This window comes from Dendrobates tinctorius, unplaced genomic scaffold (assembly GCF_039654945.1).
Source record: "Dendrobates tinctorius isolate UK_male_01 unplaced genomic scaffold, ASM3965494v1 ptg000292l, whole genome shotgun sequence".
Taxonomy (NCBI): domain Eukaryota; kingdom Metazoa; phylum Chordata; class Amphibia; order Anura; family Dendrobatidae; genus Dendrobates; species Dendrobates tinctorius.
Genome location: NW_027361959.1, coordinates 237,863 through 265,740, shown reverse-complemented (window position 1 = coordinate 265,740; position 27,878 = coordinate 237,863). Strand labels below are relative to the sequence as shown.

The 27,878-nt window shown below is 44.8% G+C and overlaps 1 protein-coding gene and 1 long non-coding RNA gene across 4 annotated transcripts in view; one reads left to right on the top strand and one right to left on the bottom strand.

The window, feature by feature from the left end:
* Positions 1–4,608, top strand: part of LOC141072845 (uncharacterized) — a 42,303-nt gene extending 37,695 nt beyond the window's left edge. The window contains exon 4 of one of the 2 annotated variants that reach the window (XR_012226878.1): positions 1,739–4,608. This is a non-coding gene — a long non-coding RNA (uncharacterized lncRNA). The remainder of the gene's footprint in view (positions 1–1,738) is intronic. The other variant, XR_012226879.1, reaches the window with a different exon arrangement.
* The window catches only part of CHST3 (carbohydrate sulfotransferase 3), a 172,108-nt gene that overhangs the window by 68,806 nt on the left and 75,424 nt on the right, over positions 1–27,878 (bottom strand). The window lies entirely within an intron of this gene.

Genomic DNA, 27,878 nt, shown 5'->3' with positions numbered 1-27,878 from the left:
TCCCCACAGCGTTCATCTAACTGCGGGTGCAGGCAAGTTAATAATGCTGTTAACCTGCAGATTGACCTCATATCTGCAAGTTAATAACGTTTTTTTCTGGTGACAGGTTCCCTTCAAATTCATTGTGTGTTCAGTTCTAATAATTTCCATAATAATGTACATACATATTACATAGTAAAGGTGTTGCCCACAGGAAAAGTGATAAATTACACTCACTGATACAGAGGACGCCACGCTATGTGAATGGAGCAATGGCCGCACATGCGCATCGCCACTCCATTCACTGTATATAGGTCAGAGATAGCAGAGAACACAGGTGTGTGTATGAGGAAAGTGACTTAAAAAAGCATAAACTAGATAAAAAATGCATAAGAAGCCTACAGCCGGCCATACACATAGGATCATGGTAAGCTGACAGTTGTCAGTCTGGTTTAACATTCGCATTCGGTGAATTTGCGTTTTATATCTCTGCAGGGGAAAATAAGAGGCTTAAGACCCCTCTGATGCCACTTATCTGTGAGGAAGCAGAACAACTGGTTTAGACTTTAAAGCAATGAGGAATATCTGGCAGAACCCATGGAAAATAAATGGTCTGTGACAAAATCAGTGGAATTTTCAGAGAAAAATGTAACATCTATTGGCGACTTACCAAAAGTCTTCTGCGCCAGGTTTTAAAGTGACAGAGCAAGTTCCTGTACTCAGCGAACATCATGAGGCATGTGTTCACGGTGCCAAAGATAGAAAAAAACGTAATCTTTCTCCGTCCATTACAGCTTAAAATTAGGCCATAATGGTAGTGAAAGGTGAAAGCTTTATCCTATCACTGGAGCCTTGAACCAGTCTACGTGTGGATGTATCTTCGATTGCTCAGGTATCTGCTGTGATGGGGATAGACAACAAGGTTTTCCTATTCATTTCCTTTTCCCCATTAGTCTCATGTAACTGAACAATAATCCAAAAAAATGTTGTCAGTGCTCTGATTACCAAACTAAGAGCCAAAAGGTGAAACAATATTATGTTATCCAGATTCAAGTAAAGGCCCCATCACACATAGCGATGCACCATGATCCCGACAACGATATGACGTGGTCAGGATCGCTGGTGTGCCGCTACATGATCGCTGGTGAGCTGACAAAAAGGCTGACTCACCAGCGATCAGGATCAGCGACGACGTGGGTAACAAGCTCGCGCGTCGCTTAGTTACCCGCTGTGTACCTTGGATAGAAGCGTGCTAGCGCTGGGAACTGGTATCCAAGGTAAACAGCGGGTAACTAAGCGCGTGCGGCACTTAGTTACCCACTGTTTACCTTGGATACCAGCTCCCAGCGCCAGCACGCTGGTATCCAAGGTACACAACGGGTAACTAAGTGACGCACGTGCTTAGTTACCCGCCGTTTACCTTGGATACCAGTTCCAGCTCACTGATCGATGGTCTCCCGCTGCCACAGGCAGCGATGCGTGCTGGCCAGTGGCAGACCAATGATCAAAAAAATGTCCAGGGCATTCAAGCACGATCAGCGATACCTGGCAGGGGGGCCAGTCACTGATACATGTCACACACAGCGAGATCGCTGGTGAGATCGCTGTTGCGTCACAAAACTTGTGACTCAGCAGCGATCTCGCTAGCGATCTCGCTGTGTGTGACGGGGGCTTTAGTAACATGGAATGTGTATTATATAAATTTTGCCGACTTTAGAAGCTTTATTATATTCATTTTTCTTTATCTTTCCTTATCTAGTAGGTTGTAAAGGACCAAGGCAAACTTCTGTGGACAAATGGCTGCTGATTATGTGATACATGAAAACAATCGGGCAGAGAAAATATTCACTCCAAGACTACCCACCATGACAGACCTCGGCTGTATAGTTTCTATTGCGCCCTACTAGATTTTCCATAATGGATCACAAGTCACAGCATTAAAAGGAATGATTGAACATTGAACTGGTAAAACATAAATTTGAATCGATTAATGACCCCATGTAACACCGGAAGCACATTGTGTATATTAATTAGCCATGACAGTAAAACCTCTGAATAATGTGCGGAGATGAGTATCTACCAAAAGTGTTCCAAGGAGGTGAAAACCGTGACAGGGTCATGGGCCTCCAAATGATCAATAATGCACATAAGGACCCAATGCAGTGGCCTCTTTCACCAGGATTATGCACCATATCACACTGCAAAAATGTTCAGGAATGGTTCAGGAAACATGACAAAGTTCAAAGTGATGGCTTTTTAAAAATTTTCTCCGTTCGAGTATTTGAGGAATGCACTGGAAAAATAAATTAAACCCATAAAGGCCTCACCTCATAATTTACATGATTTAAAGAATCTGCTGCTAAGTTAGTGCCTGATATGGACACCACTATCGGTATTTTGGACTCCATGCATTGACAAGTCATTGTGTTTTGGTGCCAAGAGTGCTTAGTGCCAGATATGGACACCATTAGAAATCTGGTGAAGTCCATGCATTCATAGCTCATTGTGTTTAGGCACCACTAATGTCAAGTCCCAGATACTATTATTAGAGGACTTAGGGAGTCCATGCTTAGACAGGTCAGATCAGATAGTAAAGGTGACATGGGAGGGATCTACACAATATTAGACAAGTTATTTAAATGGTATCCTGTCTTGTCATATCGTGAAGGTAGAGCTAGGGTTGCACAAATTAGAACACAAACTGCATCTCAGCTTGCTGCATATGTGAGTGTGGCGCTGCAGACCATGCCCATGCTGTCCTCAGTCCACCTATGAGCATCAGAATTGGACTACCAAGAAATAAAAGAATGTGGCCCACTCATCTATTTTGTGTAAGTCACCTACCTGCGAAAAGGATTGCAACAAGCTATACTATGAGAACCCTAAAAGCATGATGCTCTAGGCAATTTTCTGGTTGAAAATCTTTGGTCTTGCCATTTACAGTATATAGATGTTACTTTATTGCATAGTACCTACCTAGACATTGTTATAGATCAATATCTCTTCATGGCAAAGTGTTTCATAATGGCATTGACCTCTTTAGGTGGCATAATGCGCCTTGTCACATTGAGAAAATGTTCAAGAATGGTTTGAGAAACATGACAAAGTTTAGGCTGTTGACTTTGCCTAAAAATTTCCCAGATTGAGCACTTGTGTGATTAACTGGAAAGACAAGTATAATCCATGAAGATCACATTGATCTGCTGCTACCATTCTCTGTCTTGTAGAGTCCATGCTTAGCCCGATCATAGTGCTCTGGTGCCAAGAAGGGGATCTACACAATATTAGTCAACTAGTATTGACGTCACTAATAGGCTGTAAGTCACTGTGTATTACACCTATCTGTGTGACTGCTGCCCTATACAAGCCTCATCAGTGTGCATTTGTAATAGTAGGCAACCACCAACTCCATGAAAGGTCGGTGTGTGAGCGGTTGATAAATATGGCTGTCTTTTTTCTGTGATAATTTTTGAATTTCATGTCCTTTTTGGTGAGTTACAAAATTAGGCCAATTAGTGTTTCATCAATACCAATTGCAATGCAGCCACATGAGAGGAGTGGGCTTTATCTGTGATCCCCTCTCTACTCCCGGCATGTCAGTCACAGTCACACTCATAACTGAGGACGTATTTATCTCTATCTATACTGCTGTTACACAGAAACCTGGTGGTGTAAACCTGGCCATGAACATAAGATAATGTTACTGACAGTGAGTATCAGTCCTGACACCCCTAATAAACATAGGCTTGGCTTAACTCTCATATCATTTCAAGAGGGAGAGATGCTACAAAATCCTCGTAGCTGCTTCTGTCATGTACACAATGTATATGAAAAAATAAATTTGACATTTAGCATAAAATTATACATTAGTCACTCCCTAAATCACTACAATATATACACTAATTATAAAATGTAAATGTAAAAATTGAGATTTTTGTAAACAATTATGACTTACACAAATTATGTACGTAGAATTCTAATCATACAAAACAGAAATGTACTCAAAAAAAGTAACCTAACACGGAATCTCAATGCAATGTAGGCAAAGACATACAAAATAAAAAAAAAAGTTTTAGCTCTCTAAATGCAGGGAGGCAAAAACGGAAAACTATGCTGAGGGTCAACTTTAGGCTAAGTATCCGCAGATGTAGGACGTATGCACTGGGCGTTTATTTTCAGAATTGTATGCGTGATCAATTTGTAGAACTACGTCTGTCAGAATTTTGACATACATACAGTACTTTTTTTTTTTAGATATCCTTTTTTAATTATTTTCTCAACTAGCTTTTCAGGAAAACGTATACATTTTAGATGTACTGGAACGTCCTTATATCTCCAATTGACAATAATGGAGAAAAATGTAACCTTTTTCACACTGTTTTCTGGTGGACAAATTTGTGGTCAATTTTTTTTTTATACAGTCAAATAAAATGTAACACACAATATAAACCTTGCTTTCTTATTATGTCCTTCTTATTTCAGTTTATGGCAGGCAATATACTGTACAGCTTTTTGTGTTTCCACGTATACGTCCAACAAACAGCACTATGTAAATGTGAACCTGGTCTGCATCCGTAAGGAGTTGAACATCGAGATATTCCGGTTGTAACTTGCTGACCTGATGGTTAGTTCTAATTACTATTGTTCATATTCAAGTTTTTTCTACAGTTTAAAGTCAGAAATTCCCCTTAAAGTAGTAGGAATGCAGTTGGAAATTTGGCAGGTGAACGCACCAGAGAAAATAGGTGCCAAATATTATGAACAACGGATAAACATTGTCAGTTGAAAAGAAGCACACTGCCTGAACATTGCTCTGTATACATGCTGCTAATGTAGGCGCCCTATCCTGCCCACATGATAGAGAATCACTGAGCTCACTGGACAAGGGTTCCTCTAGATTTATCCATATGTTATATTCAATATTATGGTTGTACCAACAAATCTACTATACATTTTTTTAAACATTTTTACAAAGGAACATAAACTAGAATATGTGCTAAAGGCAATGCACCATCAGAAAATGTCCTACAGTTTTTTTTGCCAAACTAACTTTTTAAAAACTTTTGGAAATGTTTTGTTTTTCCATATCATTATCTGTATTAAAATTAGAAATTTAATTTTTACAGTGGCCTTTTGCCAGTATTTTAGAAAATGCACATGTACATTAGCAGCAATGAACAGACTTTGACCCTATCTTTTGTACTATTACATACCTTGCAGATGTTGTCCTTTGTGGGATTGCAAGGCTGCAATGCTAACTACTGAGCCACCATCCTGCCCCTAAATGGTATAACATGAGTTTTGGGGGGTAGCAGACTCCCTTCAACATCCTTCAAAATACTAATAAACAACCCCATGATACAATAAAGATTATTTTTTAGGGAAAACATTGTTATTACTGATCTAATAGTTTGAAATCTCTTATAAAGTAATCAAATATTGAACACAGTGTGATTTTTACAACACCCCGTTCTCGAAGAGTCTTTCCCTACGTGCTATTTGGTTAATTAAAAAGGGACTTGTAAAAGTCCCTTAATATCACTCATTTAGGTTTAATGTTGCATTTTTAGACATAAAGATTCTAATTTCTTGGCATTTTTCTTATTACCAAAATTGCCTTTTCGAGCAAAAACATGTATTCTTATAGCCATAATAGAACAGAACTGTAATAGTAATATTTTTCAATTCTGGACACAACTTACAGTATATGACCTGAATTTGTCATTTATGAAACAGACTCTACATTACTTTTGACAGAAACTGTTGATTTTCACAGAAGCCAATGAAAAAAGATTTTTTTAGGTATATAGCAGCTTTTTTTGTTTTGCAGCACTTCTGTAATGCTAGGTGTCCAGCGGACTCTCGTACTGTTCTCTCTCTCTGTATCCAAGATTGAAAGTGATGCACAATTTTGCAATCAATCATTTTGCATTGTTCCATCGCGCTTCGAGAAAAAGAAATGTCTGCACATACTGTAGCCTTAGTTGGAAAAGCGAAGTATACATACAGCTCCTATTCAGGCCATATGTGTCTTCATGGACACAAACTACGAAGGGATGAGATGTTCCTGGTCAGGTCTCTTTTCCTCTGTTTCTATCTTACCTAAAAGAGTGGGCAGATGGAAGTGAGTAACACATGACAGCGGGGTCAGGCTACACACACAGATTGTAAATTGGAACCGATACGGAATCATTTTTCAATCTGCAACAGGGACAGACGGACACGACAAGACAATGTGATGCTGAATAACAGGACTTTGGGCGAGACTCGGGATAGGTAAGAACCTATTTTATTAGGTATGAAGCAGAACTTATATATTAGTCGTATGCTTTATACTTCAAAAACCTGTTAGTCATTATCATATCAGATATTCTTCCTATCAGTTATATTAGAAAACCTTAGCAAGAAATAAGTAATCAGATACCACTACTCTCCAGCATAATCTAAGCATCACCATAAACATTAGATAAAAGTCATCTGAACCTGCAACTTTGGGTAGGATCGGCCAACTATTAGATGTGTAAGGAACCTCCCAACAGATTACAATATGTAATGGGCCATAAGATTAGGCACTTGGAGTTCAGTTGGCTGAACCTTTTGTTCAGAGTGGAGATAAGCTGTGGTCACATGGTTCTGGCAGGGGCTCTCTGTCAGGGGTGGGATTCAACTTTTTAACAACAGGTTCTGTGTTTGTGTGTAGGAAAACCACACCCATTTTAAGCCACACCCATTTTAAGCCACACCTATTTTAACATAGTAACAAACATAGTTATTAAGGTTGAAGGAAGACTTTAAGTCCATCTAGTTCAACCCATATCCTGTCCTAACCTTCCCTAACATGTTGATCCAGAGGAAGGCAAAAAAAAACCCATGTAGCAAACAGTAAGCTTCACATTGGGGAAAAAAATTCCTTCCCGACTCCACATACGGCAATCAGACTAGCTCCCTGGATCAACGCAATATTAAGGAAACTAGTGTGCATACCCTGTAATAGTATACTTTTCAAGAAAGGCATCCAGTCCCTTCTTAAATTTTAGTAGGGAATCACTTATTGCAACATCATAGTCTCACTGCTCTTACAGTAAAGAATCTGCGTCTGTGAGTATGCTTAAACCTTCTTTCCTCCAGATGTAGAGGATGCCCCCTTGTCCCCATCACAGGTCTAAGAGTAAAAAGATCATTAGAAAGGTCTTTGCACTGTCCCCGCATATATTTATACATTGTAATAAGATCACCCCTAAGCCTTCGTTTTTCCAAACTTAATAACCCCAAGTGTAATAACCTGTCTTGGTATTGCAGACCCCCTAGTTCCCTAATAACCTTAGTCGCTCTTCTCTGCACCCGCTCCAGTTCAGCTATGTCTTTCTTATACACCGGAGACCAGAACTGTACACAGTATTCTAAGTGTGGTCGTATTAGTGACTTATATAGAGGTAAAATTATGTTCTCCTCATGAGCATCTATGCCTCTTTTAATGCATCCCTGTTATGAATGAGTCACCGTAGGAGGCAAAAACAGAAATGCTAGCTAAGTCCAGAAAACCAGAGACGTTGGCAGCCATCGGATTGCAGACCCCTGAACCTATCAACACAACTAGCAGTAGCCGTGGGGGGTTCCTACGATGCCCTAGACCCCTCGATCACAGCCGGAGGACTATATAGCCTAAAGACAGAAAGGGAAATCTAAACTGCCCCAGAGCAGACCCCAAAGCAAAAGGCAGCCCCCAACATATAATGACGGTGAAGCAAGAAGAAAGAACACTAACACAGACAGAAAGATAGACTGAGCAAAGACGGGGCCCAAGCTAACTAGATAGGAAAGGACAGGAAGGCTGCTGTCTGCAATCCGTGAAAAACCCTATGAAAATAAGAGCCAACAGACAGTGAAAAAGGCCCTGAAGAAGCTAGGCTTCAAAAAAGCTATGTCAGTACTCAGGAATATACTGAAGACAGAGCAACCGGCAAAAGGAGATTCAGCTCACCCCAGCAGGGAATGGCAGAATCCAGAAAAGCAAGGCAAACAAAAACAAAACACAAATGCTAACAGGCAAAGCAGAAAACTTAGCTTTAGAGGAGCAGGAATCAGACTGGTCTCCTAGAAGTCCACAGAGAAATCACCCGCAGGGCAGAAGGGCATCGTCAGCCTTATATCCAGTCCGTGACTCCACTCAGCCAGTCATCATCATTAGGCTCAGGTGCCTGATAATCAGGCTCATTACCTTCCTTTACCAGAATAGGGAGTTCACCAGACCTCAGTGACGAAGGGGAAAATGAACTCACAACAGTACCACCCCCTTGAGGAGGGGTCACCGAACCCTCAACCACGCCACCAGGGCGATCAGGGTGAGCCCGATGAAAGGCACGCACCAATCTTTCGGCATGAATATCAGAGGCAGAGACCCAGGAATTATCCTCCTGACCATAACCCTTCCACTTAACCAAATACTGGAGTCTCCGTCTAGCCAGACGGGAATCCAGTATTTTCTCTACCTCATATTCCATGTTACCTTCAACCAATACAGGGTCAACAAACCTCTTCAACAAGGACTTATGGAACACATTATGGATTTTAAATGTGACAGGAAGAGCCAAACGAAAAGAGACCAGATTAATAATCTCCAAAATCTTGTAAGGTCCAATAAATCTAGGCTTAAACTTAGGAGAAGCCACCTTCAGAGCAATATTTTTTGATGATAAACACAACATATCACCAATCTTAAACTGGGGACCAATGGTCCTATGTCGATTGGAAAACCGCTGGGCCTTTCCCTGGGAGAGAGATAACTTATCCACCACTTGGTCCCAGATCTGGTGCATTATCTCCACCACAGTGTCAACACCTGGGCAGGCAGAAGGCTCCACCTGCTCTGAAGAAAATCGAGGATGAAACCCAAAGTTACAAAAAAAAGGTGACATCAAAGTGGCAGAACTAGCTCTATTATTTAAAGCAAATTCGGCCAAGGGCAAAAATGAAACCCAATCATCCTGATCAGCGGAAATAAAACATCTCAAATACGACTCCAAGGTCTTGTTTGTTCTCTCTGTCTGCCCATTGGTCTGAGGGTGAAAAGCAGAGGAGAAGGACAACTGGATTCCCAGCTTGGAACAGAAAGTCCTCCAAAATCTGGACACAAACTGAACTCCTCTGTCAGATACAATGTTCTCAGGAATCCCGTGCAAGCGAACCACCTGTTGCAAAAACAGGGGCACCAACTCAGAGGAAGACGGCAACTTAGGGAGTGGTACAAGATGAACCATCTTAGAGAACCTATCACAAATCACCCAAATAACAGTCATTCTTTGAGAGACCGGCATATCAGAGATGAAATCCATTGAAATATGGGTCCATGGCCTCCTGGGGACCGGCAAAGGCATCAACAACCCACTAGAGCGAGAACAAGATTTAGACCGGGAGCAAGTCCCACAGGACTGCACAAAATTCCTGACATCATGAGACAAGGTGGACCACCAAAAAGACCGACTCACCAGATCTCTAGTACCAAAAATACCTGGATGACCAGCCAATGCAGAGCAATGAACTTCAGACATCACTCTCTTCTTCCACTGGTCAGGAACATACAGCTTTCCACTGGGACAACGCTCAGGTTTGTCTTCCTGGAACTCTTGCAGAGCAAGTCTCAAATCGGACGAGATGGCAGAAAGAACTACCCCTTCGCCTAAGATGGTAGCAGGCTTGGTCACCACAGGAGAATCAGCGAAGAAGCTCCTAGAGAGGGCGTCTGCCTTGACATTCTTAGTTCCAGGAAGAAAAGAGACCACAAAATCAAAACGTGTAAAAAACAAGGCCCACCTAGCATGTCTAGGGTTCAAGCGTTTAGCCGACTCTAGGTAAATCAAATTCTTGTGGTCAGTGAGGACCACAACTTGATGTTTAGCTCCCTCCAACTAATGTCTCCACTCCTCAAATGCCCATTTCATGGCCAACAGTTCCCGATTACCCACATCACAGTTACGTTCAGATGGAGAGAACTTTCGGGAAAAGAAAGCACAGGGATTCATTTTAGATGTTACAGGATCCTTTTGGTACAAAACAGCTCCTGCACCAATCTCAGAAGCATCCACCTCTACCTGGAACGGGAGTGAGACATCAGGTTGCCGCAAAACCGGGGCGGAGGTAAATCTTCGCTTCAGATCCTGAAAGGAAGCAACAGCCACCGGAGATCAATTCAACACATCAGCACCCTTCTTAGTCAGATCAGTCAATGGCTTGGCAATACTAGAAAATTTTGCTATAAATTTCCGATAAAAATTAGCAAAACCCAAAAACTTCTGGAGGGCCTTCAAAGAAGTGGGCTGAACCCAATCATAAATGGCCTGTACCTTGGCTGGGTCCATTTCAATAGTTGACGGAGACAAAATAAATCCCAAAAATGAAATCCTCTGTACTCCAAAAAGGCATTTCGATCCTTTGACATACAGGGAATTCTCCCTCATGATCCGGGACACAGTCCGAATATGTTCCACATGAGAATCCCAATCCTTGGAGAAGATCAAAATATCATCCAGATAGATAATCAAAAATTTATCGACAAAGTCTCGGAAAATATCGTTCATGAAGCACTGGAAGACAGAAGGGGCATTAGTGAGCCCAAAAGGCATCACCAGGTACTCAAAATGTCCCTCCGGAGTATTAAACGCCGTCTTCCATTCATCCCCCTGCTTAATGCGGATAAGATTATACGCCCCCCTGAGGTCAAGCTTGGTAAACCAGCAAGCACCTCTAACTCTAGAGAATAGATCCGAAATCAGGGGTAATGGATACTGATATTTAATAGTAATTTTGTTGAGGGCACGATAATCAATACAAGGCCTTAAAGAACCATCCTTTTTGGCCACAAAAAAAAAAATGGCACCTAAGGGTGAAGAGGATTGTCTAATATGACCCTTCTCCGACGCCTCCTTAATATAGGATCGCATAGCCTCGTGCTCGGGTACAGATAAATTGAAGAGACGACCCTTGGGAAATTTACACCCCGGGCTCAGTTCAATTGCACAGTCATAACTCCTATGAGGAGGCAAAGATGCAGACTCATTCTCACTAAATACATCATAAAAGTCCGCCAAATAGTCAGGAACATCATGCGACTGAGGAGAGGTGGAAAAAAACGGAGCCTCACTAAAGGCACACCGACAACCCCAACTCACCACAGACACGGATTTCCAATCCAAAACTGGATTATGAATTTGCAACCAGGGAAACCCCAGAACAACGGCATCATGCAGACCATGCAACACCAAAAATCTGCAATTTTCTTGATGGTCTGGGGCGACCCGCATGACCACCTGGGTCCAAAACTGAGGTTTATTTTTCGCCAAAGGAGTAGCATTAATCCCCCTCAAAGGGATAGGTGTCTGCAGAGGTGTCATCGGAAATCCACAACGTTTAGCAAAATCCAAGTCCATTAGGTTTAGCGCTGCTCCTGAATCCACAAAAGCCTTGGCGGAAAATGTGGACAGGGAGCAGATCAGAATAATTGCCAGAAGAAACTTAGGTTGAACACCACCAACAGAAAACGTGTGTGCAAAGCGTTTCTCTCGTTTAGGACAAACAGAAATAATATGCGAGGCATCTCCACAGAAAAAACACAGCTTATTACACCTTCTGAACTCCTGACGTTGCGCCCTAGACAAAACTCTATCACATTGCATAGGTTCAGACGTCTGTTCAACCGGTGGCAACACCTCTCGTGCAATCCTGCGTTCACGTAAACGCCGATCAACCTGAATCGCTAATGACATAGAATCGTCCAGACCAGAGGGAACAGGAAATCCCACCATAGTATCTTTTACGGCTTCTGACAAACCCTTCCGAAAGAGAGCAGCCAAGGCATTATCATTCCAGGTAGTAAGGACCGCCCACTTTCAGAACTTTTGACAGTACAACTCTGAAGAATCTCGACCCTGGTTCAATGCCAACAGGGTCTTTTCAGTCTGATCAATAGCATTAGGTTCGTCATACAACAACCCCAAGACTTGAAAGAATGCATTCACATTAGTCAGAATAGGATCATCTGGTTTCAAAGAAAACGCCCAATCCTGAGGATCGCCACGCAGCAAAGAGATGACAATTTTAACCTGCTGCGCAGAGCTCCCTGACGAATTAGGCTTCAAGGCAAAAAATAATTTACAATTATTTTTGAAACTCAAAAATTTAGATCGATCCCCAAAAAATACATCAGGTGTAGGAATCTTTGGTTCAACAGCATGCGAACGAGCAAGGTAGGCGGAAATTCCCCGCACTTCCGCAGCGAGCTGCTCCACATGATCAGACAATTGCTTTGTCTACATTGAGAGAAAAAAAAAATTCCCACTACGGCCTCAGAGATATAGAGGAAAGAATATACACACTCTTTTTTTTTTTTAAACACAATTCTTTCCTGCTATTGAGTACCCTAGAATCTGCGGTATGGCGGGTGATTCTGTTATGAATGAGTCACTGTAGGAGGCAAAAACAGAAATGCTAGCTAAGTCCAGAAAACCAGAGAAGTTGGCAGCTATCGGATTGCAGACCCCTGAACCTATCAACACAACAAGCAGTAGCCGTGGGGGGTTCCTACGATGCCCTAGACCCCTCGATCACAGCCGGAGGACTATATAGCCTAAAGACAGAAAGGGAAATCTAGACTGCCCCAGAGCAGACCCCAAAGCAAAAGGCAGCCCCCAACATATAATGACGGTGAAGCAAGAAGAAAGAACACTAACACAGACAGAAAGATAGACTGAGCAAAGACGGGGCCCAAGCTAACTAGATAGGAAAGGACAGGAAGGCTGCTGTCTGCAATCCGTGAAAAACCCTATGAAAATAAGAGCCAACAGACTGACAGTGAAAAAGACCCTGAAGACGCTAGGCTTCAAAAAGGCTATGTCAGTACTCAGGAATATTCTGAAGACAGAGCAACCGGCAAAAGGAGATTCAGCTCACCCCAGCAGGGAATGGCAGAATCCAGAAAAGCAAGGCAAACAAAAACAAAACACAAATGCTAACAGGCAAAGCAGAAAACTTAGCTTTAGAGGAGCAGGAATCAGACTGGTCTCCTAGAAGTCCACAGAGAAATCACCCGCAGGGCAGAAGGGCGTCGGCAGCCTTATATCCAGTCCGTGACTCCACTCAGCCAGTCATCATCATTAGGCTCAGGTGCCTGATAATCAGGCTCATTACCTTCCTTTACCAGAATAGGGAGTTCACCAGACCTCAGTGACGAAGGGGAAAATGAACTCACAACACATCCCATTATTTTATTTGCCTTTGCAGCAGCTGCCTGACACTGGCCACTAGATGTGAGTTTGTTGTCCACCCATACACCCAGGTCTTTTTCAGTGACAGTTTTGCCCAGTGTTTTACAATTAAGCACATAATTATACATCTTGTTCGTTCTACCCAAGTGCATGACCTTACATTTATCCCCATTAAAGCTCATTTGCCATTTATCAGCCCAAGCTTCTAGTTTACATAAATCCTCCTGTAATATAAAATTGTCCTCCTCTGTATTGATTACCCTGCAGAGTTTAGTGTCATCTGCAAATAATGAAATTCTACTGTCTATGCCCCCTACAAGGTCATTAATAAATATGTTAAAAAGAAGCGGGCCCAATAATGCACCCTGTGGTACCCCACTGCTAACGGTGACCCAGTCCGAGTGTATTCCATTAATAACCAGCGGGCCCAATAATGCACCCTGTGGTACCCCACTGCTAACGGTGACCCAGTCCGAGTGTATTCCATTAATAACCACCCTTTGTTTCCTATCCTTGAGCCAGCTCTTAACCCACTTACACATATTTTCCCCTATCCTCATTGTTCTCATTTTATGTATCAACCTTTTGTGTGGCACCGTATCAAAAGCTTTTGAAAAGTCCATGTACATCATGTCCACTGCATTTCCTTGGTCCAGTCCTGAACTTACTTCTTCATAAAAGCTTATCAGATTAGTCTGACAGGAATGGTCCCTCGTAAACCCATGTTGACATTGGGTCATGAGGTTATTTTAAGCCACACCCATTTACACACACCTTTTCCTCAAACATATACAAGTAGGAGCGCAGTCAAAAAGTTGAAAAAAAATAAATTGGAATGAGATCAGAACAGTGCACATTCTGGCCATTCCCCAATAGGCAGGTAAATGTCCCCAATAGGTAGCATAAGTCCCCAATAGGCAGGTAAATGTCCCCAATAGGCAGTATAAGTCTCCAATAGGCATGTACAGTGGGGCAAAAAAGTATTTAGTCAGTCAGCAATAGTGCAAGTTCCACCACTTAAAAAGATGAGAGGCGTCTGTAATTTACATCATAGGTAGACCTCAACTATGGGAGACAAACTGAGAAAAAAAAATCCAGAAAATCACATTGTCTGTTTTTTTTTCATTTTATTTGCATATTATGGTGGAAAATAAGTATTTGGTCAGAAACAAGCAATCAAGATTTCTGGCTCTCACAGACCTGTAACTTCTTCTTTAAGAGTCTCCTCTTTCCTCCACTCATTACCTGTAGTAATGGCACCTGTTTAAACTTGTTATCAGTATAAAAAGACACCTGTGCACACCCTCAAACAGTCTGACTCCAAACTCCACTATGGTGAAGACCAAAGAGCTGTCAAAGGACACCAGAAACAAAATTGTAGCCCTGCACCAGGCTGGGAAGACTGAATCTGCAATAGCCAACCAGCTTGGAGTGAAGAAATCTACTGTGGGAGCAATAATTAGAAAATGGAAGACATACAAGACCACTGATAATCTCCCTCGATCTGGTGCTCCACGCAAAATCCCACCCCGTGGGGTCAGAATGATCACAAGAACGGTGAGCAAAAATCCCAGAACCACGCGGGGGGACCTAGTGAATGAACTGCAGAGAGCTGGGACCAATGTAACAAGGCCTACCATAAGTAACACACTACGCCACCATGGACTCAGATCCTGCAGTGCCAGACGTGTCCCACTGCGTAAGCCTGTACATTTCCGGGCCCGTCTGAAGTTTGCTAGAGAGCATTTGGATGATCCAGAGGAGTTTTGGGAGAATGTCCTATGGTCTGATGAAACCAAACTGGAACTGTTTGGTAGAAACACAACTTGTCGTGTTTGGAGGAAAAAGAATACTGAGTTGCATCCATCAAACACCATACCTACTGTAAAGCATGGTGGTGGAAACATCATGCTTTGGGGCTGTTTCTCTGCAAAGGGGCCAGGACGACTGATCCGGGTACATGAAAGAATGAATGGGGCCATGTATCTTGAGATTTTGAGTGCAAACCTCCTTCCATCAGCAAGGGCACTGAAGATGAAACGTGGCTGGGTCTTTCAACATGACAATGATCCAAAGCACACCGCCAGGGCAACGAAGGAGTGGCTTCGTAAGAAGCATTTCAAGGTCCTGGAGTGGCCTAGCCAGTCTCCAGATCTCAACCCTATAGAAAACCTTTGGAGGGAGTTGAAAGTCCGTGTTGCCAAGCGAAAAGCCAAAAACATCACTGCTCTAGAGGAGATCTGCATGGAGGAATGGGCCAACATACCAACAACAGTGTGTGGCAACCTTGTGAAGACTTACAGAAAACGTTTGACCTCTGTCATTGCCAACAAAGGATATATCACAAAGTATTGAGATGAAATTTTGTTTCTGACCAAATACTTATTTTCCACCATAATATGCAAATAAAATAAAAAAAACAGACAATGTGATTTTCTGGATTTTTTTTTCTCAGTTTGTCTCCCATAGTTGAGGTCTACCTATGATGTAAATTACAGACGCCTCTCATCTTTTTAAGTGGTGGAACTTGCACTATTGCTGACTGACTAAATACTTTTTTGCCCCACTGTAAATGTCCCCAATAGGCAGCACAGGTCCCCAATAGGCAGTTAAATGTCCCCAATAGGCAGCATAACTCTACAATAGGCAGATAAATGTCCCCAATAGGCAGCACAGGTCCCCAATAGGCAGCACAGGTCTCCAATAGGCAGCATAGGTCCCCAATAGGCAGGAAAATGTCCCCAATAGGTAGCACAGGTCCCCAATAGGCAGGAAAATGTCCCCAATAGGTAGCACAGGTCCCCAATAAGCAGCACAGGTCCCCAATAGGCAGCATTGGCCCCCAATAGGCAGGTCCTGTCTAGTCTGGGTGCAACCAATTGTTTAGGGCGTATAGAAAGAATGCCATACTAATTTTTCGACAGCACATACTGACCTGGCATTGGAGTGGTACAGTACAGTAGTACACAGTGACAGACAGGCTGCGTCTGAAGTAACAGTCCCGTGGTTGACCTCACCAGGCCTCCTGGGATGGACCCCCGCATCGCATGCACCGTCCATCCGACTCCTGCTCCACCAGTCTGTGCACACACTGGCAGCACAGCACACAACCGCACGATCTGCACTGGTGACAGGGCCACCGGGGTGATTAAGATGATCTGGCACAGCAAAGCCAGGCAGGCCGCAGGTGGCAGACTCACACTGGGTAGCGGGCGGAGCACGATGACTCATCCAGCTCAAGATACCCAATAGCCACACTACACTGCCGCAGGTATCAGTGCGCAGGGGCCGCCGGGGTCTGGCGGGGTGTGCTCAGTCTTCAGTGCACATATGACGTATCAGTGCGCGGTATCTGGCGGGCGAGGCTAGGAAGCAGAGCAAGAGTCCTCCTCTGCTCCTCCTGCAACAAAGTACCGGATCGCGGCTCTGGATCTCCCCGGTTCGGGGAACCGGCTGCATTTTCAACAACCACTCCACCGAACGGGGAGAACCAGCTGAATCCCACCCCTGCTCTCTGTCTAAGAGAACACAAGTTCATTTTGCTGAGCTAAGGGTCACGGGGTATGCGGAAGTTGTTGATATAGTGCATGCAGTTTAAAGAAGACTTGCAACCAGGTCAAAATTAGCCAGTGTTTGCTCTTATTTTATTCCAACTGCTCCCTGAGTATTCCAATTTTTCTTTTTCTAAAATCAGATGTACGGTTTCACAGATATGAGCCTTTTTATTTAGTGCTAATTTTTAGAGTCTTTACCAAGGAGATGTGGCTCTCTTGTTCAAAATGCATCTCAGGGAAAGAGGCTGAAAAGATAAGGATTCTTGTAACGTCATTGGGACCTTAGGTACGCTGCATACATTAATGGTTCTTCTAGACCCACCTATTACCCTTACTATTTATTTTATTGACGACCCAGTAAAGACACATATTTAAATTTGGGAAACCAAGTGACCGATACGACTAATCCATCATCCAAATCTACTGAATGGACTTGTTTAAAGTTTCCTAAACCTTCTTTAGAATGTTCTTTTCTAAAAAGTTCATTTAGTCATAGTGGGTTTTTTTCACAGTAATTAACCCTGCATGGCAGCTGCATTCACAAGACAGGAGACGTTCAATCAAGTTTCTCTGCTGTTTATGTTACATGTATTATAACAATGCAAACCCTCGATGTGAACTCTATGGACACATAATCCAGACATCTAAGTAATGATAGATACTGCAATTTGTCAAACATTACTGGCCAGCTTCAAGGATCGCAGACGGAACTGTTGGGTCATCCAGCTTGGCCAAATAAGGATCTGATAACTGTTGGTATTTTACATCCAGACTCATACTGGTCATGGGAACATTTACATTTAGTGAAACAAACAACCTAATTTTCCAGGCGCTTTCCCAGTCAATTAAGGATCCAAAAGCTCATAACATATTCATTCCTCACTTCCTGCCCTCACAGTAAATAGATTGCTAAGATTTTGTGTATGGTAAATTGTCTTCGGAACAATTTGTATTGTATTTTCTGATGGGAAACTTATGTTATCTGCGAGTATTGTGCTCAAATCGAAGTTATGGTCCCGTCACACTAAGCGATATCGCTAGCAATATCGCTATAACGTCACTGGTTTTGTGACGCAGCAGCGATATTGCTAGCGATATCGCTATGTGTGACACTTACCTCCGACCGGCTCCCCCATTGGTTATCGTTGATCGCGTGAGAACGGCCTGGGCCATTTCTCGTCGTCAGCTTCCTGCTGTGGCGACGAGCGATGCGTGGACGCGGGCGGGAGGACATCAGGATCACCTCGTCTGACAGGTAAGTAGCGACCCCCGACCGCTGCTATGTCGCTGGTGAGATCTGCCTGTGTGGCAGTTCACTAGTGACCACTTAGCGATGCACCAGCGATCCTGACCGGGTCATATAGTTGTCGGGATCGCTGGTGCATCGCTAAGTGTGACAATACCTTTATTCTTCAAAAAATTTCGCAAGAACAAAGGGTAAATTAGAAAACAGAAATAAGGCCTATCTTACTTCCCAGGTATCTGATATAACCTCTGATACCACTATGAGCAGATGTGTTGCCCTTCAGAAAACTTGGCAGTTCAGAACATGCTGCTGGCCCAAACTATGCTGTCTCCATTTCTTCAAGATGTGGAGGCAGAGGCTCTGAAACTGGCCAGATCTCATAATCATGCCACCTGCAGAGGCACGCTTAGCCTATGTGCCCATGTAGTTTTTGGTCCTGCGGATTTGGAAAAATTTGCAGGTAAATTCTCAGGTCAAAAGACCTGCGGTTTACCTGCGGATTAGCCTGCGGTTTAGCCCTGCGGTTTCACACCTCTACAATGGAAAAGGTGTGAAACCGCAGCGGAATCCGCACAAAGAATTGACATGCTGCGGATTTGAACCCGCAGCAATTCCGCGTGAAAAAATCCACAGCATGTGCACAGCATTTTTCAGTTTACCATTGAAAACAATGGTACCGTACAACGCACCTAAATCTGCTGCAGACCCGCAGAGCCTGAAACGCTGCGGATCCGCAGCAAAATCCGCACCGTATGCACAAAGCCTTACATGCTCTAATGCAAAGAGCTTGTGTGCGCTGCTCTCCTTGCCTTGGAAACTGGCCACCTATGATACACCGCACCAGTGGCCGGTAACTTAGGCATCAAGTGATAGACACAAAAATAAAAAATCCTCCTCTTACATCAGTAACTATATTGCTTAAAAAATGTTGTAACTAGAGTTGAGCGAAACGGGTTGAAAAAATTCAAAAGTCGCCGACTTTTGGCAAAGTCGGGTTTCATGAAACGAAACCCGACCCTAGGATGAGGTCGGCCACGAGGTCGGCGACTTACGCGCCAAAGTCGCGTTTCAAAAGTTTGTTTTGCGCTCTTTTTCAGCCAATCAGGATCCACGGACACTGTGGGCAACGTGATGACATAGGCACGGGTCACCACCATCTTTCAGAAGGGCATGCAAGTGATTGGCTTGCTTTGGTGGGCGTCACAGGGGGTATAAAAGGGCGTGCACGCCGACCGCCATCTTACTTCTGCCGATCTTAGTATAGGGAGAGGTTGCTGCTGATTCTGTAGGGAGAGCGTTAGGCAGGGAAGAAGACAAAAAAACTGCTTCTGCTGCTAGCGATTTGGCCTGCACAACACACCAGTCACTGTGTGTGCAGTGCAAGGGGAGGCTATATAGTGGTGTATCAGTGGTGTTGGTTGTTGGGCTGCCTTTTAAGGCTTCCTGACAGGCTGGCATTGCTGTTTACCCACTGCTCCGCAAACTGCTTTTTTAAAAGCAATCCCAATTTTTTTTTTTTGTCCTGCTGAGAAGAAAAAAAAACTGCTTCTGCTGCTAGCAATTTGGCCTGCACAACATACCAGTCACTGTGTGTGCAGTGCAAGGGGAGGCTATATAGTGGTGTATCAGTGGTGTTGGTTGTTGGGCTGCCTTCTAAGGCTTCCTGACAGGCTGGCATTGCTGTTTACCCACTGCTCCGCAAACTGCTTTTTTAAAAGCAATCCAATCTCCCTTATCCTCTAGTCACTTTTGTCACAGCTGTGCCATCGAGCCTGTCACATAGCGCTCAGATATCAGTGGGCCTCACACAATCCAAAAGTGTCCAGTGTCCAAAAGTGTGTGCAGATATTCAAAATCTCCCTTATCCTCTAGTCACTTTTGTCACAGCAGTGCCATCGAGCCTATCACATAGCGCTCAGATATCAGTGGGCCTCACACAATCCAAAAGTGTCCAGTGTCCAAAAGTGTGTGCAGATATTCAAAATCTCCCTTATCCTCTAGTCACTTTTGTCACAGCAGTGCCATCGAGCCTGTCACATGGCGCTCAGATATCAGTGGGCCTCACACAATCCAAAAGTGTCCAGTGTCCAAAAGTGTGTGCAGATATTCAAAATCTCCCTTATCCTCTAGTCACTTTTGTCACAGCAGTGCCATCGAGCCTGTCACATAGCGCTCAGATATCAGTGGGCCTCACACAATCCAAAAGTGTCCAGTGTCCAAAAGTGTGTGCAGATATTCAAAATGTCCCTTATCCTCTAGTCACTTTTGTCACAGCAGTGCCATCGAGCCTGTCACATAGCGCTCAGATATCAGTGGGCCTCACACAATCCAAAAGTGTCCAGTGTCCAAAAGTGTGTGCAGATATTCAAAATCTCCCTTATCCTCTAGTCACTTTTGTCACAGCAGTGCCATCGAGCCTGTCACATAGCGCTCAGATATCAGTGGGCCTCACACAATCCAAAAGTGTCCAGTGTCCAAAAGTGTGTGCAGAAATTCAAAATCTCCCTTATCCTCTAGTCACTTTTGTCACAGCAGTGCCATCGAGCCTGTCACATAGCGCTCAGATATCAGTGGGCCTCACACAATCCAAAAGTGTCCAGTGTCCAAAAGTGTGTGCAGATATTCAAAATGTCCCTTATCCTCTAGTCACTTTTGTCACAGCAGTGCGATCGAGCCTGTCACATAGCGCTCAGATATCAGTGGGCCTCACACAATCCAAAAGTGTCCACTGTCCACAAGTGTGTGCAGATATTCAAAATCTCCCTTATCCTCTAGTCACTTTTGTCACAGCAGTGCCATCGAGCCTGTCACATAGCGCTCAGATATCAGTGGGCCTCACACAATCCAAAAGTGTCCAGTGTCCAAAAGTGTGTGCAGATATTCAAAATCTCCCTTATCCTCTAGTCACTTTTGTCACAGCAGTGCCATCGAGCCTGTCACATAGCGCTCAGATATCAGTGGGCCTCACACAATCCAAAAGTGTCCAGTGTCCAAAAGTGTGTGCAGATATTCAAAATCTCCCTTATCCTCTAGTCACTTTTGTCACAGCAGTGCCATCGAGCCTGTCACATAGCGCTCAGATATCAGTGGGCCTCACACAATCCAAAAGTGTCCAGTGTCCAAAAGTGTGTGCAGAAATTCAAAATCTCCCTTATCCTCTAGTCACTTTTGTCACAGCAGTGCCATCGAGCCTGTCACATAGCGCTCAGATATCAGTGGGCCTCACACAATCCAAAAGTGTCCAGTGTCCAAAAGTGTGTGCAGATATTCAAAATGTCCCTTATCCTCTAGTCACTTTTGTCACAGCAGTGCGATCGAGCCTGTCACATAGCGCTCAGATATCAGTGGGCCTCACACAATCCAAAAGTGTCCACTGTCCACAAGTGTGTGCAGATATTCAAAATCTCCCTTATCCTCTAGTCACTTTTGTCACAGCAGTGCCATCGAGCCTGTCACATAGCGCTCAGATATCAGTGGGCCTCACACAATCCAAAAGTGTCCAGTGTCCAAAAGTGTGTGCAGAAATTCAAAATCTCCCCTGTCCTATAGACACCTTGTACCTTGTTTTACATTACTATATAGTTTGTTGGATTTTGTCTACATTTCTACCAAAAATGAGGAAGGCTGGTGGAAGAGGCCGTGGAATTGGGCGGGGGTTGGCAGCTGGTAATGATGGTGTTGGTGGTGGATCTGATGGTAGTGGCAAGAGCAAAATAGGACCGAATGCAGGAGGTGCTGACCCTGCGTCATCGTCTGGCTACATAAGGCTTCGAAGGCTTAGTTTTCTAGGAGTTGGCAAACCGCTTTTAAAGCCAGAGCATCAGGAAAAAGTTTTGTCTTACATTGCTGACTCAGCCTCCAGCTCTATCGCCTCCTCTTCTTCAGTTGTAAAAAGTAAAAGCACTGAGTCGCCATTGGAGGCTCATGTTCATGAACCACACCTTTCCTTGTGTCCTTCACCCCAACCAAGATTGAAGGATGACGCAGGCCATACTACTGATTACTCCATGGAGCTGTTTTCACATACCATGCCTGGATTATCAAGTCAAATGGTGAATTACCCAGGCCAAGATGAATCTGACATGGAGTGCACTGATGCACAGCCGCTGATGGATGATTCTGCTGGTACATTCACTCAGAGCACTACATTGTCCTCGCAGTGTACAGAGCCAGATTCTGACCCTGATGAGACTCAGGTGCCCCTTCCCGCACACTATACCACCATACACGGTGACACAGAGGAAGGTGCACATGACATAGAAGAGGAGGTGATGGATGACCCAGTTGTTGACCCAGATTGGCATCCATTGGGGGAAGAGGGTGCTGCTTCCAATAGCTCAGATGAGGAGCATCCACAGCAGACATCGACATCGCAACAGCTGTTATCTGGCAGGCCCGGAGCACTCCAAAGACAGGTTCCAAACATCAAAAGAGTTGCTGGACAGCTTGTCCAGAGGGTCAAAAGATCACAGCGTGCTAGGCCGCAAAATGTCTGCCAAAGTAGGAAGAGTGCAGTGTGGCACTTTTTTGAACAAAATCCTCATGATCAGGCCAAGGTTATCTGTAAGAAGTGCGCAAAGACCTTTAGCCGAGGGAAAAATCTGAAAAATTTGAATACCAGTTGCATGCTTAGACATTTAACCAGCATGCACTTGCAAGCGTGGACACAACACCAAACCTCAAGTGCCACATGTGCAACTGATCACAACGAAGGTAGTCAGCAACGCTACATTGTTTCCCCCACTGTAAGCCCACCGGTTAGCACAGCAGCAAATGTTGAGGTGTCGTTGCAAGACCACAGCAGTCAGGGAATCCCACTGTTATATCAACGAAAGACTGATTCTAGGCCATCAGAAAGAACACCAACTCCATCACCATCATCAACCCTCTCTCACTCCGCCCTGTCCACCGCTACTTCCACCATATGCAGCTCTCAAGTCCAGCTCACCCTCCCAGACACTATGAGTAGGTCAAGAAAGTACTCAGTCTCTCATCCGCGTACACTGGGTTTGAACGCCCACATTGCCAAACTAATCTCGTTTGAGATGATGCCCTTTCGGTTGGTGGAAAGCACAGCTTTCCGCGAACTCATGGCCTATGCAGTACCACGCTATGACCTACCCAGTCGCCACTTCTTCTCTTGCAAAGCCATCCCAGCCCTCCACCATCATGTGAAAGACCGCATTGTCCATGCACTCAAGCAGTCAGTGAGCGGAAAGGTGCACCTCACAACTGATGCATGGTCCAGTCGGCATGGCCAGGGCCGTTACGTGTCCATCACTGCGCACTGGGTTAATGAGGTGGATGCAGGGTCCACAGGGGACAGCGGTGGTGGGACAGTGCTGCCTAGCCCACGGTATAGCAAACAGTTGGCTGTAGGCGTTCGACCCTCCTCCTCCTCCTCCTCCTCCAGAAGCGAAAGCTCGTACACAGAGCGCAGTTGTACGAGCACTCCATCTGCAGCTGCCACTGTTGCACACGATGTGTCCCCCTATCGAGCAGCTAGTGGAAAGCGTCAGCAGGCTGTGTTGCAGATGATGTGTTTGGGCGACAGACACACCGCCGAGGTGCTGGCCGAGTACTTGAAGCGACAAACTGAGTCATGGCTGGGCAGTGTACATCTTGAGGCAGGCAAGGTAGTTAGTGATAACGGCCGTAATTTTGTGGCAGCCATAGCCCTTTCAAAACTCAGCCACATACCTTGCTTGGCTCACACCTTGAACCTGGTGGTGCAGTGCTTCCTCAAAAATTATCCGGAGTTAACAGCCCTGCTCCAGAAGGTGCGAAGACTGTGCGCGCACATCCGCCGGTCGCCTGTACACTCCGTTCGTATGCAGAAGCTGCAGCGATTGCTCCACCTTCCCAACCACCGCCTCATTATCGACATTGCAACAAGGTGGACCTCCACTCTGCACATGGTGGAGCGGCTGTGCGAGCAGAGGCAGGCCATAATGCATTTGTGGGAGGATACACGGCCAGGCACTTTGAGAGCAGACATGGAGTTGACAGGTGTGCAGTGGTCGAAGCTGAAAGACCTTTGTAAAGTCCTTCAGTGTTTTGAGGAATGCACACGGCTGGTAAGCGCAGACGACGCCATCCTAAGCATGAGCATCCCACTTATGCGTCTGCTCATGCAAACTTTGACGCACCTTAAGGAGCAGGCGTCTGCAGCCAATGTTGATGAGGAGGAAGAGGAGTAGGGAATCCTTGATGACATTCAGCCATTGTCTGATCAGGGACCTCTCCTGGACGAGGTGGAGGAAGAAGAGGAGGAGGAGGATGATGATGGGGATGATTACTTAGGGGAGGAGGATGCATCTCGTGGGGCAAGTGAAAATGTTGGCGTGGCAAGGTCTGGTACAGGGTTTGTGCGTGACTGGAGGGATGTGGATTTGCCAGAAAGTGCTCCTCCACCCAGCACTCGCAGTGCATCATTGACACCGGGAACATTGGCCCACATGTCAGATTATGCCTTGCGGATTCTAAAAAGGGACCCCCGCATTGCCAAAATGATGAACGATGACGACTACTGGTTGGCCAGCATCCTGGATCCACGCTATAAAGGCAAATTACAAAACATCATGCCACAGGAGAACCTTGACCTAATATTGGCTAATAAACAAGCAACTCTGGTAAATCGGTTGCTTGAGGCATTCCCAGCACACAGCAGCGGTGATGGTTCTCACACGAGCCGTACGGGCCGGGGGCAGCTTGGCAGAGGTGTTCGTGGTGCACACAGCAGAAGTGGCGTTGGAGACAGGGGTTTCATGACAATGTTGTGGACTGATTTTTCAAATACTGCTCACACAACTGGTAATACTGCATCGATGGAAAGTGACAGGAGACAGCAGTTGTCAACTATGGTTACAAACTACTTTTCCTCCCATATCGATGTTCTCCCACACAGGTCATTCTCCTTTGACTATTGGGCCGCTAAACTGGACACCTGGCCTGAATTGGCCCAATATGCCTTACAGGAGCTCGCTTGCCCAGCTGCAAGTGTGCTATCGGAAAGAGTCTTCAGTGCAGCTGGATCAATCCTGACAGAAAAAAGGACCCGTCTGTCAACCCAAAATGTGGATGATCTAACCTTCATTAAAATGAACCACGCATGGGTTTCCAAGGATTTTGTCCCACCTTCCCCTGATGACACATAGGGTGACAGAAAAATGGCTTGCTTTGGTCCACCTCTTCCTGGTACTTCACCTATTTCGCCTTTTGCATCAGCTGAATGTCCAACATCAACATATGCCACTTTCTAAAACTCCCTAACTGTGCTGCCTCCCCCCCCATGGCCGGGGTCACCACCTACCGCACGACACCGTGCGAGTGCCGTTGCCCTGGACAGGTGGGTAGGCCGACTCTTGGGCGCGGGCACTGGCACAGGGTCCCTCATAGTGCAATCAAGTGTCTCTGACGGTGGTGGTGCACACCCGCCGTCAGACACACCGCTGTACTATGAGGGGCCCAGTGCCAGTACCGACGCCCATGAGTGGGCCCCCCTTGCTTGGGCAGGGCCCCAGCATTTGCAATCTTTACCTCTCCCTGCTCCTCCGCTGTGTAATCTGGGCCGTCAAATCCATACTGTGCCTGACACCGTCTGAGCCTGCCTCCTGAGACATATATTTTGAATGTGTACGCTATCCATACATGTTATCCAGGGATATGGTACCCTTTCTAACCTTTGTGCAATCACGTGCAATCCATACTGGGCCTAACACCGTCTGAGCCTGCCTCCTGAGACATATATTTTGAATGTGTACGCTATCCATACATGTTATCCAGGGATCCGGTACCCTTTCTAACCTTTGTGCAATCACGTGCAATCCATACTGGGCCTAACACCGTCTGAGCCTGCCTCATGCTGTATAGACATGTATTTTGAATGTGTACGCTATCCATACATGTTATCCGGGGATACGGTACCCTTTCTAACCTTTGTGCAATCACATGCAATCCATACTGGGCCTAACACCGTCTGAGCCTGCCTCCTGAGACATATATTTTGAATGTGTACGCTATCCATACATGTTATCCAGGGATACGGTACCCTTTCTAACCTTTGTGCAATCACGTGCAATCCATACTGGGCCTAACACCGTCTGAGCCTGCCTCCTGAGACATATATTTTGAATGTGTACGCTATCCATACATGTTATCCAGGGATGCGGTACCCTTTCTAACCTTTGTGCAATCACGTGCAATCCATACTGGGCCTAAGACCGTCTGAGCCTGCCTCATGCTGTATAGACATATATTTTGAATGTGTACGCTATCCATACATGTTATCCGGGGATACGGTACCCTTTCTAACCTTTGTGCAATCACGTGCAATCCATACTGGGCCTAACACCGTCTGAGCCTGCCTCATGCTGTATAGACATATATTTTGAATGTGTACGCTATCCATACATGTTATCCAGGGATACGGTACCCTTTCTAACCTTTGTGCAATCACGTGCAATCCATACTGGGCCTAACACCGTCTGAGCCTGCCTCATGCTGTATAGACATATATTTTGAATGTGTACGCTATCCATACATGTTATCCAGGGATACGGTACCCTTTCTAACCTTTGTGCAATCACGTGCAATCCATACTGGGCCTAACACCGTCTGAGCCTGCCTCCTGAGACATATATTTTGAATGTGTACGCTATCCATACATGTTATCCAGGGATACGGTACCCTTTCTAACCTTTGTGCAATCACGTGTAATCCATACTGGGCGTGAGAACGGCTGGCGAGCTGTTAAGCAAGCTATAGCACCTGTCCAGACAAGTACAGGGATTCCCTAGCGAGGAGACTTATTTGATTGTTTTCAATGTTGGGACAGCAATTTTTGGGGAGCACTATACTCTGGAGAATGATAGATGGGGCCCACCATACACTGGAACATTCCAAAGGTGGACATCAGACACTGGAGCAGCATTTACAGGGCCCATTATACACTAGAGCATTAGAAATGGGGCCCATTATGTTTGGAGCATTATTTGGGCCCATAAGACAGTGGAGCTTCATCCATGGGGACCAACATATACTGTAGCATTATGTGGAGCTCATCATATACTGTTTCAAACATTATATGGGACCAATGATTCTGTATGGAGAAATAGATGGGCCTCGTCATGAGATGTAAAAAGTGAGGTATTTTTCATTGTACTATACCGCTATTTCTCTGCCGTATCGGAGCATGATGAGTTGTGGTATGTGTTAAAGGGGCGCTCTTTCGCCCAGGGCACATGAAAACCTGGAGCCAGCCCTCCCCCCCCACAGTTTGTAGCCAAATAACCCCCATTTTTCAGTGCGTAACTTGTATTATGAAGTTAATTAAGGTTTACAAGCTTAAGAAAGAAGAATTGATGCTTTTGGCATTCAAATGGGCACTGTAGGTGTGTTTCCTGTCCTCCTCTCACTGCCGACTTTTATTCCCCATTGACTTACATTGGGTTTCGTGTTTCGGGACGACCCCGACTTTTCCCTATAATCGGACGATCTTGCTCAACCCGACTTTTGGAAAAGTCGGGTTTCACGAAACGAAACGCGACCCTAAAAAAACAAAAGTCGCTCAACTCTAGTTGTAACTTTAAAAAAATATTTTTTTGCAAATAGACTGATTGCTATTCATATGAGGCTGAAGTCTGAACTTTTCTACAAGTCTGGTTTCCAAAGTAGACATCTATAAAAATGTTATTTCTCACTCCGAAAAATAAAAAAAAATGGTCTAAATAAATTGCACGGTTTCTGAAACTCTGTATAACTCTACACCTGTAATTTTACTGTTACAGCATTCCGCTAAATTCACAACCTGTCATTTTTTCCTGGACAAGTTCCTCGCGTTGA